Source organism: Leopardus geoffroyi, chromosome B2 (genome assembly GCF_018350155.1).
Source record: "Leopardus geoffroyi isolate Oge1 chromosome B2, O.geoffroyi_Oge1_pat1.0, whole genome shotgun sequence".
Lineage (NCBI taxonomy): Eukaryota > Metazoa > Chordata > Mammalia > Carnivora > Felidae > Leopardus > Leopardus geoffroyi.
The window spans coordinates 50,003,422-50,024,833 of record NC_059332.1 but is presented as its reverse complement, the minus strand read 5'-3'; the positions used below and the strand labels follow the sequence as shown (position 1 = coordinate 50,024,833).

The 21,412-nt window shown below is 40.8% G+C and overlaps 1 pseudogene; it reads left to right on the top strand.

Moving 5' to 3' along the window:
- The first annotated feature begins 238 nt into the window (after nucleotides 1-238).
- Nucleotides 239-19,275, top strand: LOC123609901 (annotated as a pseudogene).
- Nucleotides 19,276-21,412: the final 2,137 nt, after the last annotated feature.

The following is a 21,412-nucleotide window of genomic DNA, read 5'->3' as shown; positions in this document are numbered from 1 at the left end:
TAGGGTCCTGGCCAGCTGAGGTCAGATAATAGGGATTGGAAATGTAAATTTGAATGCTATCTTTATAAAGATGATGGCTGATGTCACAGATCTTAGGAACATGACCATATTTAGGGCACAAGACAAAGAAATGAAATTGGCATGGAGACAGAAGAAATTAATAGGGAGATGAGGTAGAATGTCACAGAAACAAATCCAAGAGAGAGTTTTAGGAAGGAGAGGGTGTTCAGTAGGGTTAATGCTGCACCGAGGCTTAGGAGAGAACGGAGAAGATGCTGCTGAATTTGAAATTGGGAGATTATTCGAGACTTTAGAAATTGCAGTGTCAGCAAAGCAGTACAGTCAGAAGCCAGAATTCATAGGATCAGGTAATGAGAAAGTGGAGGGAACAAGGACAGACATGTCTTTAAATATGCATGGCAGACATAAAGATACCTGCATCGGAGTCATCCTTTCCTTCTTTCAATAGGGGACAAAGTGGACATCTTTCTGTGCTTTAGATTCTAACTGCCTTTGCCTGAGGAACCTTATTCTCCTGAACTCTTTCCTCCGTTTTCAACCTCTGGTCATTTTCTCTGTTTATTGCTCAAGAATCTTCAGTCTTCAAAAAGCAAAACCATAAAAACTACAAATAAGTCACGGGTTCCCATGGTTACTACTCTATCACTTTTCTTTTTATAGCCATGCTACTTCAAAAAGACCCTTTTCTTGTGTTTCCACTTCTTCTCCTTCCATCCTTTCCTCAGTCTCTTCTAATATGATTTTGGCTGCCACCACACCAAAGATACTTCTCCTTCTAGAGCTCAATGACTTAGTTTTTCATATCTAATGATGCTTTTCAGATCATAACTTAATTGACATTTCTTGGCACTTGATTCTGTTGACTACTTACTCATCTTTAAGTTCTCAATTCTGTGGGCTTCTCTCTTTGCTTTTGCCTTTGTACATCTTGGGTTGCTCTCCTTCATGGACATCAGGTCCAGTTTTCAGCTGTTGGGTCATTTCACTCTGTAACTTCTCTTCTAGAAACACCAATGAAAACACGGCCTCTGGTTATCATTTACATGCTCATGCTGTGCTTCGGATGCAACTGCTTTTGCCTGAGGGGCTTTGCTGTCCAAATTCCTCAAGCTCCGACCTTTGCTGAACTCATTTCTCCATTTTCCCACTGGACATTCTATGTACATGTCTCACAGATATCTCAGACCCAATATACTCAAAGTTAATCCACTGCTCCCATTGGCTTTAACCTAATATTCTTCTTTCTTCCATTGTTTTTCTTACCGAAGGACATTACCACCCACCCCAATAACCAAGTCACAAATCTGGACCTACCCTGTCTTTCTCCACTCCTGCTTATTTCTCCCCAGCTTCCCCATCAAATCCTGCTGATTTTATCCTCAATGTTTCTCAAATTCACCCCTTCTCTCCATTTCCACAGCCACTACTTATTTTCTCCTTCAGGAAAACCATATCTTTTCAATTACTTCTTCCATACTGTTCATTTACTCACTTGATTTCATTCTTTAAACATATTCTGCAACTATGTTTTACATACAGAGTACCATTAAAGGATGTAGTATCAGCTTCTAGTCAAGTGTTCTATTCTATCTTGCACACTTACTCTTGCCTGCTTCCTCACTAAAGCACATATTAGGAGTCTAAACCTTAATGTTTCTTTCCCCCACTCCCACCCCACCCACCCCTCAAACTGGCTACCCTGCACATTATGAAATTCATCACTCTCCAGGCTGGATTAGAGTCAGATATGTCAATCAGAGATTAAGTTATATCTCAGTAAAGTGCAGGTGGAATGGAAAAATTAATAGTCACTGGTGACTAAATGTGAGTCATGTACCCAACTCCAACAATCGTCAACACCTGTTCCCTCACCCCCTCTAAACCCTATAATCAGTTTACTGTCTGTTACCTTTATGTCATTATTTTCCTTTCTACCAAGCTTAAATCCCATGGCCAATTATTACAGTCACTCCTTTTGCACATGACCTTGGTCCCTTGCCTCTCTCACTTGGTCATATTCAACTGGTAAAACCCCACCCACAGTTGAATTCAAGTCTCCATTTATTCTGTACTTGAACTTACACTGCTGAATGTGGGTGGAGAAAAATCTGCAATCCTGCTGACTAATCTCACTTTTAATTTATGAACGCTAACCTCAAACGGGTCTGTAATGCTGCCCAAACATCTGTTTGCTATCCTCTCTTCTACGTGGCTATTTTGTGTTTTCTCTTATCTCCTGGTGCCAGTTACCAATTAATTGCCTCTCTTCTCCAAGTCTACCTTGATTGATATATTCCTCAAATCTCCAATACCTCCTCTACTGTCTTCCCTCTTGGTAGATAACCTTGCCTCTTATTTTATTCAGAAAAGAAAAGCAATCAGAAGAGAATTTCTTAAGTCCTATACACATACCTGCCGACCTGCCTACTCTATTATTCTAGATGACCTGACCGTACTGCAGACTAAGACTGACTGCTCCCTTTATTCACTGGCTTTTGTTCTCTCACCCCTACTCAGGCTCATAGCTCTAGAATTTTTCCCTCCAAATGTCCCTTTGTAGTTCTTGCTTTATTCAAAGTTCCATAGATCCCTTCCAAAGGGTAATGCCACTTTGTAAGATTCAATTAATTGAATGTAATTTAACATATTGTTGTATAATTATTTGATGTCATTATGACCAATGCTGCCGTATTACTAAATCATTGTAGTGTTTTTTTCACAATTAAAAAATAAGGTTATTATTGCTTCATTGATATCCCATAGCATTACCTCCAAAAATGGGGTAATGGTTGTACTGACTTTTTATACAATGGTACATGATTCAAATTCAAGACAAAGATTTCAGTTGGGCACAAGCAGGACTTCTTGCTTTTTGGAAGTAAAGAATCATTCACTGGATTGTGATATTTCTGTATATGAAGTTCTTTAATGTTACCTGATTTCCTACAAGAAGTCAAACCACAGTCTGACAGCCAAGACCTTTGTAAATACTTGTTTTTTATTCCTTTCTATTTTCCTAAAATTATTGGTAATAAAATCCTTTAAACAAAACAAAACTAATGTTATACTTTTTGCTTATGCAGAATATCATTTTCTCTTTATCTTTTGACAGAGAGACAGACTGGAAGGTCATTCAAACTTTCTTCCAGCATAAGCTTTGATAATAATTCTTGTAATCATGCAATAAGATTCAGCCAAGGCCCTACTTCTCCAGGAGGAGTAGTAGGTGAATGAGCCTGGGGCGCCTGGGTGGCTCAGTTGGTTAAACTCCAACTCTGGATTTCAGCTCAGACCATGATCTTGCGGTTTGTGAGATGAAGCCTGGAGTAGGGAGCCTGCCTGGGATTCTCTCTCTCCTCTCTCTCTGCCCCTGCCCTGCTCTCTCTCTCTTTCTCTCAAAAATGATAAATAAACGTTAAAAAAGGTGAATGAGCCAGACTTTTTACCTTTGTCTTCCCAAGTAAATAGCACAGGATCAATAACACAGGTATCCTCAATAAATGTTAGTTTAGGACCAAATCTTCATTGTCATTATTGTCACCATAACAATCACCTACATTTGGCACACATCTGGGCATGTTTAAACCACTGTGCACTGTTACTCTTTCCAGGAACTCATGACAGTAACCTACCTGTAGCATTCCAGCATGCAACGTTTGATATGAGCCTTTTAAGGCTTCTTGCTTTTAACCACAGATAAGTATGGACTTCCCCTACATCACCATCAATGAGCTACATGCACTGAAAATTAACTTTGTCACCTCTGCTGTAAATTGCACACCTGGTGAGATCTGATGCTTGAGAATGTGAGGAAGCCTGAGGGCAAACAACCACCCTTGAAGTGTCCAGGCCTGTCTTGTTAGTAGTGATAGCACTATCCTTTCTTATTGCCTGTTTGTGACAGGCTCTGAACTTCTGAACCTGGGTTCTAAATGTGCCTTTGTAGGCTAAGAAACAGGAAACACCTGTACCATGACCCTGCTCACTGGCTCCCTCTCTCTCCTTTTCCCTCCCTCCCTCCTCCTTCTCTGTATCCTAAGCCTTTGATTACTTTTATCACTTCCTTTTCCAGCTTTTCTGAAACTTTCCCAAGCACAGCTCAAATTCTTCATCCTGGGTGAAGATTTTCTTGGCCATCCCATCCAAAAGCGAAGTGCCTTTATTTGGAAAGTCTTTGACACTTATAATCTGTCCCATTAATTTAGTCTATATCCTGCCACAAGACCTCAATTCTTTCTTCACACTTAGCCTTCATCTCTACTCTACCTGACCCTATCAGACTACAGGTTCTTTGAGGATGGGAGTCTCATTGTTCATCTTTGACTATCTCTATAGCCCCTACAATGATGTTTTGCTCCAAATAAGTGCACAATACAATTGGGACAGTAAAATACTTGATTCATATTGCTTTTTTTTTTTTTTTTTTTTTTTTATCAGTAGGCTCCCCATCCATCATGGTGCTTGAAGTCACAACCCTGAGATTAAGAGTTATATGATCTACTGACTGAGCCAGTCAGGCACCCCTCATATTGCTTTTGATCCATGGTTCTGTGCATCACAGTTGTTACATCTGGGGAAAAAATGTCAACTGTGTTTGGTGACGCAGGTTTGCCTTCATGGAGAATAATCAAGAAAAGCTGTTCAGACGAAGAGGCCAACTGCTCTCTGCCTCTTTGTAAGCTCTACTTCACCACTGCCACTCTGAGATGCCTCCATTTGGTTCCAGCCCTTGTTGCCTGGGCCCCTCTGTGTGCCTCTCTTATTCACCTCTCTTCCCACCAAGACATAAGAGCACAAGAGGTCCAAGATTTGGATCTCAATGATGGATATTCCCCATGAATGTGAAGGGAAGAGCCACTGTTTTGCTGCACAACAGAGAGCCTGGGGTTTGAAGTGTGAGGGTAGGAATGAACAAAAGCAAATATAAGAATGTTTCTTAGATAATCTGTCATTCCTTCAGCACAGTCCATTTGAGGTTCTCAGGGACTAAGCCTTGGAACTTTAAGGAATGAGGTGCTATATTCACATAGGCCCTTTCCAATTTCAATCTATACCATATTTTATGTTTAGCTCTGAGTAACTTGGCTGGGGACTGTGTGCTTTAAGACTCTGAGTGAGAAAATTTGGAAAAACAATTAGTCGTTGAGCTGTTTTTCTACAAAAGCAGTGGGCTTGGAGCTTGCTAAGTTATGTCTGAATGGGTTCATTTGACTGATAGGGTGATTGAGGCTCAGAGAGCTTAAGTAGTTTACCTGAACTCATACAGCTAAATAAAGATAGATCTGGGCTGAAACTAATCAGCCAGGGCTGTTTGTCTTTTAAGCCCTAGCGCACAGTGCTCAGGGTCTATAAACTTTTCTAGAGCCTAAAAAATGTTTGAGATGTGAAAAAGGGAATTACCTGGCTCCAAAATGCCAACTGGTATCTGGAAACTGATACCAGAAAATTGAAGTTAAATTATATGCTTTCTTTAAAAAAAAATTATGTCTTTTTACAGATTCAAGTATCATGTCAATCACATTTTATCAACTCAAATAATTATATATAAATTATGCTTGGTTGGATACAGATGAATTTTTATGGTTGGGTCTCGTGTGTGGTGAGCCTTCAAAAGGAAGAATGCCCAAGACTTAGGACTAAGTTGTAAAATGGACCTATCTATGCACCCTAACCTCTGAAGAAGCTGTATCTTTTGCCCTTTTTGAAGAACTTTTACTTCAGACAAACAAAAAGTGAGCAAGAGGGAGAAGAAGGAGAAGGGGAAGTAGGGAAAGGGGAGGGAAGGAGAGAAATAAGGGGAGGAGAAAGAAGAGGGAGTGGTAGGCATGATCTCCTTTAGGGAGATGGTCTTATATTTCTTTTTTACTGCCATACATGCTTTGTTCAAAAACAGGCACAGATTAAGCATATAACAAATACTCCAAAGAATGAGAAAACTCATCAAACTGGTAAAAAAAAAAATTGTTACATTAAATATCCCATCCTCCTATTGGAGTTTGATAGGGGCTGAGTAGAGGGCAGCATGCATGCTACAGACTGACCTCCAAATGGGACCCACATCCAAGCAGAAGGGAGAAGACGGGCCTTTGTAGAAGAGGAAAACCACCCCAGCAACAAGACCAAACATACAGCGGCACACGTTGACTCAGCTCTCTCTCAGTTTGGTCCATATACTCCATCACGAAGTTTGTGGGGGGCTCAGGATTTTCTGTTGACCACTTCTATATATAGTATAGCCAGTTGCCCAGCAAATATAAAAATAAATGCAGTAACAAGTCATTTAAGTTTATTGAGCCTTTTCCACACCCTAGGCACTATAACCATGCTAAGAGTGTAACAAGCATTATTAACAACATCCAGAATTACTAAAGCTGAAGCTAGGTGTTGACCAGTGTTGTCAAAAGCCAATTCATGCTCATTATCATATGCTCCACTGCCTCTGGCTTTTGGGGAGTGAGAAAAGGCTTTTTTTGCTCCATTCGCTGATGCCTGGGTGCCCACTATTTGATCATTCTTTTGGACTAATAGGGAAATGATGAAAATGTGGGAGGAGTGCATTAATATCTGTCACTGATATCTTAGTATGGATTAGAACCCCCTTTAAAGGCAGCTGAGAGAAGGGTAGAGAGAAAATAGAAGAGGGAGCTTTGTTGGGAGAGTAAAACAAAACAAACATGGGAAGAGCCTCCATTTGTTTCACGTTCTATAAGCCAGTTAGGATTTTAAATATTCTTCCCATTGCTCCCCAAATCATTGGATGTATCCTGAAAATGTCAACTCTTTGAAGGTTACATGTCTTCATCCAACTTCTTCTCGCACCAGAAATGGCACACTGATCCCTTTGAAACCTCATGTCTTGATGTGTTTTCCCATTGGAAATATGGTCACAGTCAGCACAGGAATTGCAGCTGGAGTCTGTTGATAAAGCAGCAGTAGAAAGTGATCATTAAATCAAGGAAAATTAGCTTTCATCTCATTCACGATTTTGTCCAGGGCAGGTCTGCCGTGCATCTATAAGACAGGGCTTCTTGGTGGACACTGAACATTTTTCAGAGACCAAGACATTCTCAACAGATACCTCTGAAAAGTAGGTATTCCTTCCAACATGAAGTTTAGCCTAGTGCACTGTGGTAACTGGTGAGAGTATCAGTCAAATTTGGAGGTAAGGTAGGCTGGAGAGACCCCTTTGAGACTTAGGAATGTGGGAAGCATGGATTTCCCCAGGTGTCTTGAGACTAGGTTCCAAGTAGGATCTCTGCCTTCCTGCAGGAAATAACATTTTTTTTTTTTTTTTTTTTTTTTTTTGCCAGCAGTTGTGGGCATGGCCTTTCAACAATACAGCCTGAAGAGGAAGGCTAACAGGAAGGTTGGCTAGGCTCATAGCTCAAGTGTCTATGGCATTTCTTGACCTTTAAGATGGATGAAGGATGGTTGTGAGGATTAAATGTGGTAACCTAAGGAGCACCCTTGGCACTTGTCTGGCATATAGAAAGGGCATGTATGTGTGGGACTTTTTTACTTCATCTTTCCACTTGTCCTTCCTGGTGTAGTCATAATGCTTTTATACCTGAAGAAAACTTGCTTGCAAGGTCGGGCATGGAATGGAAACTGGAGAAAAAAGAAAGGAGGAGGAAATGTTTCTATATGTCAAATGTTGCTGAGGGGTGTGGGATAAGATGAAGACAGAAATGGCCATGGAATTTGGCAACATGGAAGTCATTGGCAACAGGAGCCGTTTTGGGGAAATGATGGGAGTGAAAGCTTGATTAGAGTAGGTGATGTAATATTAAAAATCTTTTCCAGTGTGAGAGGTGGAAAACTATTACTACTTTCTTAGCATTCCAATTTGTGATATTTTGATATTTAAAATCTTCTGAACCCAATTCCCTCCTGTTTCCCCACCCCCATAACTTGTTTTTTGATCTTGCTGAATTTTTCATTTCAGACACCACAAGGCTGAGCAAGTGATGGAGATGTGGCAGTGATGACCTTAATTTGATCAAGATAAACAGTCCGTTTGGCTCATTTATGCCTCAAAGTAGACTTACTGAGACTTCGGCACGAAGACCTCCTTGTTAGTGGTTTGCAGCTCAAGATACATGGCTGTGGTCTTCATTCCAGGAACCTGATACGACAATGTAAAATGGATGAAAGCATATGCTTAGCGCAGTGTTGCTTTGTGTGGGTGAGATATTTTTCCAGATGTTTTGAATATGAGGCTTTGTTTTTAGAGTGAACTATTTGCTAGATTTTTAGGTTTTTTTCCAGCTCCAGTGGGTCCTTTCCTTACTGTTTCTTTCCTTGGGGGTATAGCCACAAGGGGGCGCAATGGGCCACAACCAGGGTGGTCTGGATTTTTGTTGTTGGCTGTTGTTTTTGTTTCTGTTTTTGTTCCTGTGAGGATCCAGGTTTCAAACACTGACTCTTTCTTAGAGCCATTTTCATAAAATTTCATATATTCCATTCATTATACTATTTCATATCACATCTTGCCTTTTGGCTAAGATCAAGTGCATTATACTATTTTGTTAAACATGAAATGACTTACCTAAATGACCAAACAACCATTGTTTTTGAAGATTCCAATTTACAGATCATAAAGTTTCTAGTATTTAAAAAAGAAATAGATGTTCATTAAACATCTGAAATTACAAGAAAACATTAAAATTATCCATCCCCCAGGACCCAGAGTAATTCCTGTTAGTATTTTTATGTATTTCCTTCCTGTTTTTTATTTTTTATTTATTTTAAATTTATTTTTAATCTTTATTTTTGAGAGAGAGAGAGACAGAGTGTGAGTTGGGGAGGCGCAGAGACAGAGGGAGACAAAGAATCTGAAAAAGGCTCCAGGCTCTGAGCTGTCAGCACAGAGCCCTACACAAGGCTGGAACTCATGAACCACGAGATCATGACCTGAGCCAAAGCTGGACGCTTAACTGAATGAGACACCCAGGTGCCCCCCTTCCTGTTTTTTAATGTCTTCTTTCAAATAGTTGAGCTATTTTCTCTCTCATCTTGATATTTAGTCCAGCATTTAATAACTTTTCAGAATGTATGTTTATTTATTTATTTAAAAAAATTAAATATATATTTTTTATTTTATTTTTTATTTTTTTAATTGACATCCAAATTAGTTAGCATATAGTGCAACAATGATTTCAGGAGTAGATTCCTTAGTGCCCCTTACCCATTTAGCCCATCCCCTCTCCCACAACCCCTCAAGTAACCTTCAGTTTGTTCTCCATATTTATGAGTCTCTTCTGGTTTGTCCCCCTCCCTGTTTTTATATTATTTTTGTTTCCCTTCCCTTATGTTCATCTGTTTTGTCTCTTAAAGTCCTCGTATGAGTGAAGTCATATGATTTTTGTCTTTCTCTGACTGACTAATTTCACTTATCATAATACCCTCCAGTTCCATCCACGTAGTTGCAAATGGCAAGATTTCATTCCTTTTGATTGCTAAGTAATACTCCACATCTTCTTTATCCAATCATCCATCGATGGACATTTGGGCTCTTTCCATACTTTGGCTATTGTTGATAGTGCTGCTATGAACATGGGGGTGCACGTGTCCCTTCAAAACAGCACACCTGTATCTCGTGGATAAATGCCTAGTAGTGCAATTGATGGGTCGTAGGGTAGTTCTATTTTTAGTTTTTTGAGGAAACTCCATACTGTTTTCCAGAGTGGTTGCACCAGCTTGCATTCCCACCAACAATGCAAAAGAGATCCTCTTTCTCTGCATCCTCGCCAACATCTGTTGTTGCCGAGTTGTTAATGTTAGCCATTCTGACAGGTGTAAGGTGGTATCTCATTGTGGTTTTGATTTGTATTTCCCTGATGATGAGTGATGTTGAGCATTTTTTCATGTGTTAGTTGGCCATCTGGATGTCTTCTTTGGAGAAGTGTCTATTCATGTCTTTTGCCCATTTCTTCACTGGATTATTTGTTTTTTGGGTGTTGAGTTTGATAAGTTCTTTATAGATGTTGCATACTAACCCTTTATCTGATATGTCATTTACAAATATCTTCTCCCATTCTGTCAGTTGCCTTGTAGTTTTGCTGATTGTTTCCTTCGCTGTGCAGAAGATTTTATTTTGATGAGGTCCCAGGAGTTCATTTTTGCTTTGGTTTCCCTTGCCTCTGGAGACGTGTTGAGTAAGAAGTTGCTGCGGCCAAGGTCAAAGAGGTTTTTGCCTGCTTTCTCCTTGAGGATTTTGATGGATTCCTGCCTTACATTTAGGTCTTTCATCCATTTTGAGTTTATTTTTGTGTATGGTGTAAGAAAGTGGTCCAGGTTCATTCTTCTATATGTCACTGTCCAGTTTTCCCAGCACCACTTGCTGAAGAGACTATCTTTATTCCATTGGATATTCTTTCCTGCTTTGTCAAAGATTAGTTGGCCATATATCTGTGGGTCCATTTCTGGGTTCTTTATTCTGTTCCATTGATCTGAGTGTCTGTTCTTGTGCCAGTACCATACTCTCTTGATGATTACAGCTTTGTAGTATAGCTTGAAGTCTGGGATTGTGATGCCTCATGCTTTGGTTTTCTTTTTCAAGACTTTTTTTTAGCTATTTGGGGTCTTTTCTGGTTCCATACAAATTTTAGGATTATTTTTTCTAGCTCTGTGAAGAATGCTGATGTTACATTGATAGGGATTGCACTGAATATGTAGATTGCTTTGGGTAGTATTGACATTTTAACAATATTTGTTCTTCCTATCCAGGAGCATGGAATCTTTTCCCATTTTTTTGTGTCTTCTTCAATTTCTTTCATAAGCTTTCTATAGTTTTCAGCGTATAGATTTTTCACCTCTTTGGTTAGATTTATTCCTAGGCATTTTATGGTTTTTGGTGCAACTGTAAATGGGATCGATTCCTTGATTTCTCTTTCTGTTGCTTCATTGTTGCTGTATAGGAATGCAACCGATTTCTGTGCATTGATTTTATATCCTGCAATTTTGCTGAATTCATGAATCAATTCTAGCAGTTTTTTGGTGGAATCTTTTGGGTTTTCCGTATAGAGTATCATGTCATCTGTGAAGAGTGAAAGTTTGACCTTCTCCTGGCCGATTTGGATGCCTTTTATTTTTTTGTGTTGTCTAAGTGCAGAGGCTAAGACTTCCAATCTTTGAATAACAGTGAATGTTTAATAACAGTGGCAAGAGTGGACATCCCTGTCTTGTTCCTGACCTTAGGCGGAAAGCTGTCAGTTTTTCCCCATTGAGGATGATATTAGCATTGGGTCATTCATATATGGCTTTTATGATCTTGAGGTATGCTCCTTCTGTCCCTACCTTCTTGAGGGTTTTTATCAAGAAAAGATGCTGTATTTTGTCAAATGCTTTCTCTGCATTTATTGAGAGGATCATATGGTTCTTGTCCTTTCTTTTATTGATGTGATGAATCACTTTAATTGTTTTGCCGATATTGAACTAGCCCTGCATCCCAGGTATAAATCCCACTTGGTCGTGGTGAATAATTTTTTAATGTATTGTTGGAGCCGGTTGGCTAATATCTTCTTGAGTATTTTTGCATCCATGTTCAACAGGGAAATTGGTCTATAGTTCTCCTTTTTAGTAGTGTCTCTGTCTGGTTTTGGAATCAAGGTAATGCTGGCTTCATAGAAAGAGTTTAGAAGTTTTCCTTCCATTTCTATTTTTTGGAACAGCTTCAAGAGAATAGGTGTTAACTCTTCCTGAAATGTTTGGTAGAATTTCCCTGGAAAGCCACCTGGCCCTGGTCTCTTGTTTTTTGGCGGATTTTTGATTCCTAATTCAATTTCCTTACTGGTTATGGGTCTGTTCAAATTTTCTATTTCTTCCTGTTTCACTTTTGGTAGTCTATATGTTTCTAGGAATTTGTCCATTTCTTCCAGATTGCCCTTTTTATTGGCCTATAGTTGCTCATAATATTCTCTTATTATTGTTTTTATTTCTGCTGTGTTGGTTGTGATCTCTCCTCTTTCATTCTTGATTTTATTTATTTGGGTCCTTTCCTTTTTCTTTTTGATCAAACTGGCTGGTGGTTTATCAATTTTGTTAATTCTTTCAAAGAACCAGCTTCTGGTTTCACTGATCTGTTCTACTGTTTTTTTTTGTTTGTTTGTTTCAATAGCATTGATTTCTGCTCTAATCTTTATTATTTCCTGTCTTCTGCTGGTTTTGGGTTTTATTTGCTGTTCTTTTTCCAGCTCTTTAACGTGTAAGGTTCGGTTGTGTATCTGAGATCTTTCTTCCTTCTTTAGGAAGGCCTGGATGCTATATACTTTCCTCTTATGACCGCCTTTGCTGCGTCCAAGAGGTTTTGGGTTGTGGTGTTATCATTTTCATTGGCTTCTATGTACTTCTTAATTTCCTCTTTAACTTCTTGGTTAGCCCATTCATTCTTTAGGAGGATGTTCTTTAGTCTCCAAGTATTTGTTACCTTTCCAAATTTTTTCTTGTGGTTGATTTCGAGTTTCATAGCGTTGTGGTCTGAAAATATACACAGTATGATCTCGATCTTTTTGTACTTACTTAGGGCTGATTTGTGTCCCAGTATATGGTCTATTCTGGAGAACATTCCATGTGCACTGGAGACGAATGTATATTCTGATGCTTTAAGATGAAATGTTCTGAATATATCTGTTAAGTCCATCTGGTCCAGTGTGTCATTCAAAGCCATTGTTTCCTTGTTGATTTTTTGATTAGATGATCAGTCCATTGCTGTGAGTGGGGTGTTGAAGTCTCCTACTCTTATGGTATTGCTATCAATGAGTTTCTTTATGTTTGTGATTAATTGATTTTTATATTTGAGTGCTTCCACACTTGGCGCATAAATGTTTACAATTGTAAGGTCTTCTTGGTGGATAGAACCCTTGATTATGGTATAATGCCCTTCTGCATCTCTTGATACAGTCTTTATTTTAAAGTCTAGATTGTCTGATATAATATGGCTACTCTGGCTTTCTTTTGTTGACCATTAGCATGACAGATGGTTCTCCATCCCCTTATTTTCAATCTGAAGGCGTCTTTAGGTCTAAAGTGGGTCTCTTGTAAACAGCATATAGATGGATCTTGTTTACTTATCCATTCTGTTACCTTATGTCTTTTGATTGGAGCATTGAGTCCGTTGACATTTAGAGTGAGTACTGAAAGATATGAATTTATTTCCATTATGATGCTTGTAGAGTTGGAGTTTCTGGTGTTCTCTGGTCCTTTCTAATCTTTGTTGCTTTTGATATATATATATATATATATATATATATATATATATATGTATATACATATATATATATGTATATATATGTATATACATATATATATATCAAAAATATATATATATACATACATATATATATACATATATATACATATATACATATATATGTATATGTATATATATATATATATATATATATATATATATATATATATATATATATATACACATTTTTTTTTTCATCTTTTCTCCTCTCAGAGAGTCCCCCTTAAAATTTCTTGCAGGGCTGGTTTAGTGGTCACAAACTCCTTTAATTTTTGTTTGTCTGGGAAACTGTTTATCTCTCCTTCTATTTTGAATGACAGCCTTGTTGGATAAAGAATTCTTGGCTGCATACTTTTCTGATTCAGCTCACTGAATATATCCCACCACTCCTTTCTGGCCTGCCAAGTTTCTGGGGATAGGTCTGCTGCAAACCTGATCTGTCTTCCCTTGTAGGTTAGGGATTTTTTTTCCCTTGCTGCTTTCATGAGTCTCTCCTTGCCTGAGTATTTTGTGAATTTGACTATGATATGCCCTGTTGACGGTCGGTTTTTGTTGAATCTAATGGGCATCCTCTGTGTTTCGTAGCTTTTGATGCCTGTGTCTTTCCCCGGGTTAAGAAAGTTTTCCACTATGATTTGGTCACATAACCCTTCTACCCCTATTTCTCTCTCTTCCTCTTCTGGGACCCCTATGATTCTGATGTTCCTTTTTAATAAGTCACCGATTTCTCTAATTCTTAAATTGTGCTCTTTTGCCTTCATCTCCCTCTTTTTTTCTGCTTCATTATTCTCTTTAAGTTTGTCCTCTACATCGCTGATTCTCTGTTCTGCCTCATCCATCCTTGCCGCCGCTGAATCCATCCGTGATTACAGCTCAGTTATAGCATTTTTAATTTCATTCTGGCTATTTTTTTACTTTTATCTCTGCAGAAAGGGATTCTAATCTATTTTCAACTCCAGCTAGTATTCTTATTATCATGATTCTAAATTCTGGTTCAGACATCTTGCTTGTATCTGTGTTGGTTAAATCCCTGGCTGTCGTTTCTTTGTGCTCTTTCTTTTGGGGTGAATTCCTTCGTATTGTCATTTTGAAGGGATAAAAGGAATTAATGAGGTACAGAATAAAAAAATATTAAAATTAAAAAATTAAAAACACACACATACAAAAAAAAATTGAATAAATGATGCTAGATCCTAGGTGTGTTTTGGTCAGGGTGTTGAAAGTGGTTCGACAGATTAGAGAAGAAAAGGGGGGGAGAAAAAAAAAGGGAAATCATTTGAGAATTTGAAAAAATCAATACACTGAAGTGGACTAAAATGAGATGATAGGAGTAAAAGAATTAAAAAAATACACACAAAGGAAAGAATATAGTAGAAAAAACTAAAGAAAAATAGTTTTAATAAAAATTAAAAATAAATATTAATTTTTTCTTTTTCTGTATTCAAGAAAAAGAAAAGAAATGAAAAAGAGAAAAAAGATTAACAAAAAAGAAAAAGAAAAAAAGGAAATCGTTTGAAAAGTTGAAAAAGTGAATACACTGTAGTAGACTAAAATAAAATGATTGAAGTAAAATAGATTTGAAAAAATTTACATAAAAGCAAAAAATATAGTAAAAAATTAAAGAAAAATATTTTCAATATAAATTGAAAGTAAAAATGAAGTTTTTCTCTTTCTGCATTCAAGAAAAAGAAAAGAAATGAAAAAGAGCAAAAAAGAAAAAGAAAAAAGGAAACTCTTTGAAAATTTGAAAAGGTGAATACACTGAAGCAGACTAAAATAAAATGATGGAAGTAAAATAGAATTTGAAAAAAATTACACAAAAGTAAAACATATAGTAGTAAAAAATAAATAAAAATATTTTTAATAATAATTGAAAATAAAAATGAATTTTTTCTCTTTCTGTATTCAAGAAAAAGAAGTATAAAAGAGAACAAAAAAAAAGAAATAAAGAAAATTGAATAGATGGACTTGCTAACAGATTGAAGTAGGACTGAAATTGCTTCGTTTTCCCCTAGAAGTCAGACTATGTAGCTCATTATAGTCCATAAATTAAGCTGGCAGTGAGATTTGTGTTCTTGAAGAGCTAAGTTGGCCCAGTTGGGCGGGGCTCAGTGTAACGGCTCCGCTTTCCACTAGATGGCGCCGCTAGCCTACTGTGGTGGATTGTTACGCGCTCGTAGGTGCGTATGCGCATGCGCGGGAGAGGTGAAAATGGCCTCCTCCACTACAGTCTGTTCTCCCGGATCAGCAATCGCGCACCCGTCCTGTCTTCAGTTTTCGTCTACTCCCCGCTTTTTCACTCTCTGTGACCAAGCTTCAGGCCGTACCTCTCTCCCAAGTTTTGTCTCAGATGCGGCTGTTTTCCCCGGCCCCTTACCTCTGAAGCCTGCGGCTTTGACCCATTCTGCCCCTCTGCGGGAGGGTCTCACCAAGCAATGGCTGAATGAGCAATGGCTGAATGTCGGCTGCACCCAGGAACACTTGCTGGACTCTGCTGCTGCCAGTGCCCCAAGACTACAGCCAGGTGCCAGCCCGCCCCCCAGAAAGATCACGAGATAGTGTAGAAGCAGCGTTTCAGGGATTATGGAAAAATTACAATGCACATCTGGCACCAGGCTTCACCCTTAACGACCTTGTTCTGCACCAGCGAATGTGGCCGTTTTCTGGGGTCTTCTGGGACCAGGTGGCTTCAACAGTCTCCACCAAATGTCCTTCCAGCATTGGAACCACTTTTCCCCATGTGGCTTGTGAACCTCCCAGACCCCACTCTATTCCTGGGGATTCGCCCTTCCCACCAGAGCATGGCCAGGTATGGAGCTGCAGAGTTGCAGACTGCGCTACCCTTGTTTATAGTCTCAATGGAATGTAAATCCTCTCCTTTCTCTTTTCTCCTTTCTCCCTTTTTAGTTTAGTCCCTGCGGCTGTTTCCAATTTTCCACTTTCTCTCCAGCTGCTTTTGGGGAGGGGTTCTTTTCCCATATTCTACCTCCCTCCGCAGTCTCCTTCCTCTCTCCGCTTGCAAAAGCACCTCCCTTCCTGTGCCTTCTCACTCCCCAAGTTCACCTCTCCGTGCCGCATGCCTGCTGAATTCTGTGGTTCAGCTTGTGCAGATTGTTGTTTTAATCCTCCAATCAGTTTTCTAGGTGTGTAGGATGGTTTAGTGTTGGTCTGGCTCTATTTCATGGACGCGAGACACACACAAAACTTCCATGCTGTTCCACCATCTTGGATCCTCCCCCTAAAAATATTTTAGAGAGAGACAGTGTGAGCAGGGTAGGGGCGGGTGGGGTGGGGTGGGCAGAGTATCCAAAGTGGGTTCTGTGCTGACAGCAGTGAGCTGGATGTGGGGCTGGAACTCTGAGATCATGACCTGAGCCAAAGTCCCACGCTTAACCAACTGAGCCACCCAGGGCCCCTCCCATTATCTTTTAAAAACTTTTCATCATGAAATGCATCATCTATGCAAAAGAATGAATAAAATATATGTGTACAATTGAAAAAATTAAATAAAAACAAACAAAATCCAAACACCTGAAACTGCACTACCAAGTTCAGCAGTGAAATATTGCCAGGAATCAGAGCTGTCAGCACAGGGCCTGATGTGGGACTCAAACCACAAACTGAGATCATGAGATCATGTGAGATCATGACCTGAAGTCTGGCGCTTAACCAACTGAGCCACCCAGGCACCCCTCTCTCTTGCTTTTTAAAATTGTTGTGTCACACTTATGTTTGCATCCTTAAATGATATATCGCTCAGTTTTGAAAAACCAAGGGGCAAACACAAATCTAACTGGTGAGAGGCAACATCCCCACTGTTGTGGGAGGCTCCCAGGAGCTGTGGAATCCTTGATCTTGGTCATGGTCCACCTTCAGCTTTCCTGAGAGGTTGCCAGAACACCTGGGGAAGGCAGGAATGAGACGTGGGAAGTTCTGAGAGTTGTGGGGGTGGGACCAGGGAAGCAGAGCTGGCCAGATGCCCCGGAATCCAGTGCAGAGTTGTATTTGAGATGCTTGTGCTCATTGAAGGGTCTCATTTCCCAGACCCTTACAATCCATGAAATAGGAGACTGGGTTCTTGAATCTCCACCTGGAGGAGACATGCATGGTGACCAGGAACATTTCACTTGGAGGGTTATGTGATGTTTTAGTCCACTTGGGCTGCCATAATGAGATACCAGAGACTACATGGCTTATAAGCAACAGAAACTTATTTCTCGGTTCTGGAGGCCGTCATCATTTTGCTGTGTCCTCACATGGCAGGAAGGGTGAGGGAGCTCTCTGGGGCCCTCATGGCCTACTTACCTCCCAAAGGCGGTACCTTACCTCCCCATCTCCATATACCATCACACTGGGGATGAGGTTTCAACATATGAATTTTGGGGGAACACAAACATTCAATCTACAGTGTGTGAGTGAGAATAAACTTCTGTTCCACCATAAGCATTCTGGATGGGCTCCTCTGCTATTTAGCCTACCTTAACTGGTAGTACAGATACTCGTGTCCAGCAAAAAGATAGTCAAGGTGAGCAAGCTGCTCTGTATTTTCTGTTTCTGAGACTACCATCCCCAATCTCCAGTTTGCAAAGGTAGAGCGAAACAGACCTTTTAGTGGCAGGGAGATAAGCATCTTAAACTAATCCAGTGAGCAAGGCAAGGAGACACAATGCATACACGGCCCAACTCCCGCAGTGCCTGGCCTACCGGCCTACCTCTGGGCTTTGCTCTGGCTGTCTCCTTTGGCACCCTGCAGGGGACCTTCCAGCCCAAGAGCATGAACCTGAGCTGCCACCACTGGCACGACTGGGGCCAGTGCTAAGTGGGCTTCACGGGCTTCCCCAAAAGGGGACAAAGATCCCCAACCATTTCTGACCACCTTTAAGGAAACCAGGGAAGTGGCATGCCACACATGAGGTTTACATGATCCTGAAACACCAGGAAAAGATGAAGTGTGACCCCCCACAAGCTTGACTTTCAGAACAACCTCTTGCCCTGCCTTCCCTGGGTGGATGGGGCCCTGCACCCTCGGCAGGAACTCTCCTGCCCTGCCACCTCCCTCTTCACTGCGGCTGGTGCCATCTACTCTGCAGCCAACCCTTTCACCACAGCTCCCAGGGCCCAGGGAAGCTTTCTGAGCCCCAGCACCCACATTGATCCCTTTGGGCATCCCACAAGCTTTGCCTCATTGGCTGCCCTAACAGGGCCTTTAGAGGCCTGGGCAGCCTCACATTCAACTCCAGCATCATCTTTGCCCAGAAAGAAAGCCCAGAGCCCCCACCAACCTTTGCCTCCCCGCCAGACCCATGGGGCCACCCTCCACCAAACTTCGCCTCCCCCCCAGACCCATGGGGCCGCCTGCACCACAGTCCTCTGGCCTTTCCTGCTTGGGTCTGGCCCCCTGAGGCCGCCTGGACACCAGGCTCACACAAGGAGCAGGCTGTGGAGCAGAGAGAGCTCTCTATCACCAAGGAGGAGGAAGACAGGGACCTCCCCTTCTCAGGGCCCCAGCTCAGAGTTTCTCCTGCTACTCCCAAGGCCCGGGCTGGCGAGGAAGGGGCCAGGCCGCCAAGGAATCAGTGCGGGTAAAGGAAGAACGGAAGGAGGAGTCCACCGCTGCCACCATCGGGCCTCATGGCCTTCACCTGCTGTTTGAGAGGCCCCGGCCACCCCCCCTCTCTGGGCCCTTGTCCCCCAGAGTGCTGTGCTGGCTTCCTGGAGCCAAACTGGTTGGCAAGCCCCCCTCACCTTGCTAGGCCACCCCGCTTCTATGAGGCTGGCGAGGAGCTGACTGGACCAGGGGCCATGGCTGCCGCCCACCTCTACATTCTGGAGCCTGCCCACCCCCTGCTATACAGCTGCTTGGCTCCGCCACTGCCACCTACTGTGGCCCTGGGAACCCCTCACCTTCTCAGCAAGACCCCCCCAGGAGCCCTTTTGGGGACACCACCTCCACTTGTGCTGGCCCTCCACCTAGGGCCCCTGGCCCAGCCCAGGCTAACAGGTAAGCGAAGGGGAGGGACAGGGGCAAAGCTCCATCCCCCTTTCCTTTTGACAAGGTCCTAGAGCTGAGGTTTCAAGCCAGGGCTAGAGGGCAGAGGTCATGACCTCACCAGCCACCTCTGAGGTCATGGAACCTGGGAGCAGAAGCCCCAACCCCCACAAGATCAAGCATCAGATGGACCTTGGAGTCACTGGAAAGGCAGAAGTCACAAGCCTCTAGAGTGGTGTGCCTGTGTGTGTGTGTCTGTGTGTGCGCGTGTGTGCGTACACATGAGAGATGAGAATGGGAGTCATTTCAGAGGTCATAGTTCATGATCTCCTGAGGTACACCATCACCCCTTCTGAGGGTCCCTAAGCCTGCCTCCCCAAGGGCTCACTAAGCCAGAGGCCAAAGCACCCCCACCCTCCCCCCCCCTTCACCTACCACCCAAGATCTCATGCTCTCTCAGGACTGGGGGAGGAGGGGCTAATGGAGGGGGGTTCCATGTATATATTTATCTCCCCTTCCACATAGCCCCCCTAGACCTTTTGTACATTTTTACAGTGGTGCCCCTCCTAATAATCCCCCTTCCTGTTTAATTAAATCCTCAGATTAGTAAATGTATATGTATGAAATATAGATATATGATATCTATCTATATGAAATATAGATATGAAATATCTATATAAAACATATCTATGTGAAATATCTATATGAAATATTTCTATAATATATATATGACATATATCTGTATGAAATATGTATGTATGAAATATATGTATGAAAATATATGTATGGAATATATGTATGAAAATACATGTATGAGAGATATATGAAAATATATGTATGAAATATATAATGTAATCATAAAAGTTATTTAGCAAATATGAAAAATCATTTTTCAATATAGACTGACAATGAACATTACATAATATTTGTATATAAAGTCTATTTTTTCTGATACAAGCATAAGATTCCAGTTTTCATTAATTAAAATATTTATTCTTTATTTTCCAGCTTTCAATATATTCATGTTTGAGGTGTGTTTCATAAATATATATGGCTGAGTTCATTTTTAAAACCCAATTTGAGAATTTCTAAATGACGTCAGCCATATGGCCAAATGAGACATTCATTACTCATATCCCACACTCAACTAAAACAATTTAGCATCCATCCATGTACAAAAGTGACTTCGTGGGAGCCATGGGATTCAGCGCCATATACCAAGGGACCCAAGAAGAGTCTCACCCACTAATACGGCAGGTATTACACATGAATACTTTTGTTGATGTGCTGTGTGATGTTGATTTGTGAATATTGAACCAATCTTTCATCTCAAGAATAAATCCCACCTGATCATGGTGAATGATCTTTTTAATACATTGTTACATGTGGTTTGCTAATATTTTATTGAGGATTTTTGCATTTTTGTTCTTTGGGGATATTGGCCTGTAGTTTTCTTTTTTGTGTGTGTGTGGTGTCATTTTGTGGTTTTGGTATCAGGGTAATGCTGGCCTCATAGAACATATTTGGAAGCCTTCCTTCCTCTTCCATATTTTTTGTAATAGTTTGAGAAGACTAGGTATTAACTCCTCTTTATTTTTTTAAGTTTTATTTTATTTATTTTGAGAGAGAGAGAGAGAGCAGGGGAGGGGCAAAGAGAGAGGGAAAGAGAGAATCCCAAGTAGGCTCTGCATAGTCAGCACAGAGCCACCTGTGGGGCTCAAACTCATGAACCGTGAGATTATGACCTGAGCTGAAATCAAAAGTCGGATGCTTAACTGACTGAGCCACTCAGGCGCCCCTCTACCAGACATTTAAAGAGGAGTTAAGGGGTGCCTGGTTGGCTCAGTTGGTTAAGTGGCTAATTTGGTTTCTGCTCAAGTCATGATGTCACAGTTCATGGGTTTGAGCCCCACATCTGGCTCTGTGGTGTCAGCACAGATTCTCTGTCTCCATCTCTCTTTGCCCCTCCCCTGTGCTCTCTCTTTCTCAAAAATAATAAATAAACATTAAAAAAAAGTTTCTTAAAAAAATAAATGTCTGGTCCTGGACTTTTTGTTTCTTGGTAGTTTTTTATTACTGTGATAGAGCACATTCTTTTTAAATCAAATTATATTTGTTATTTTTTTTTTCAGGAATAAAATTTAGTGATTCAT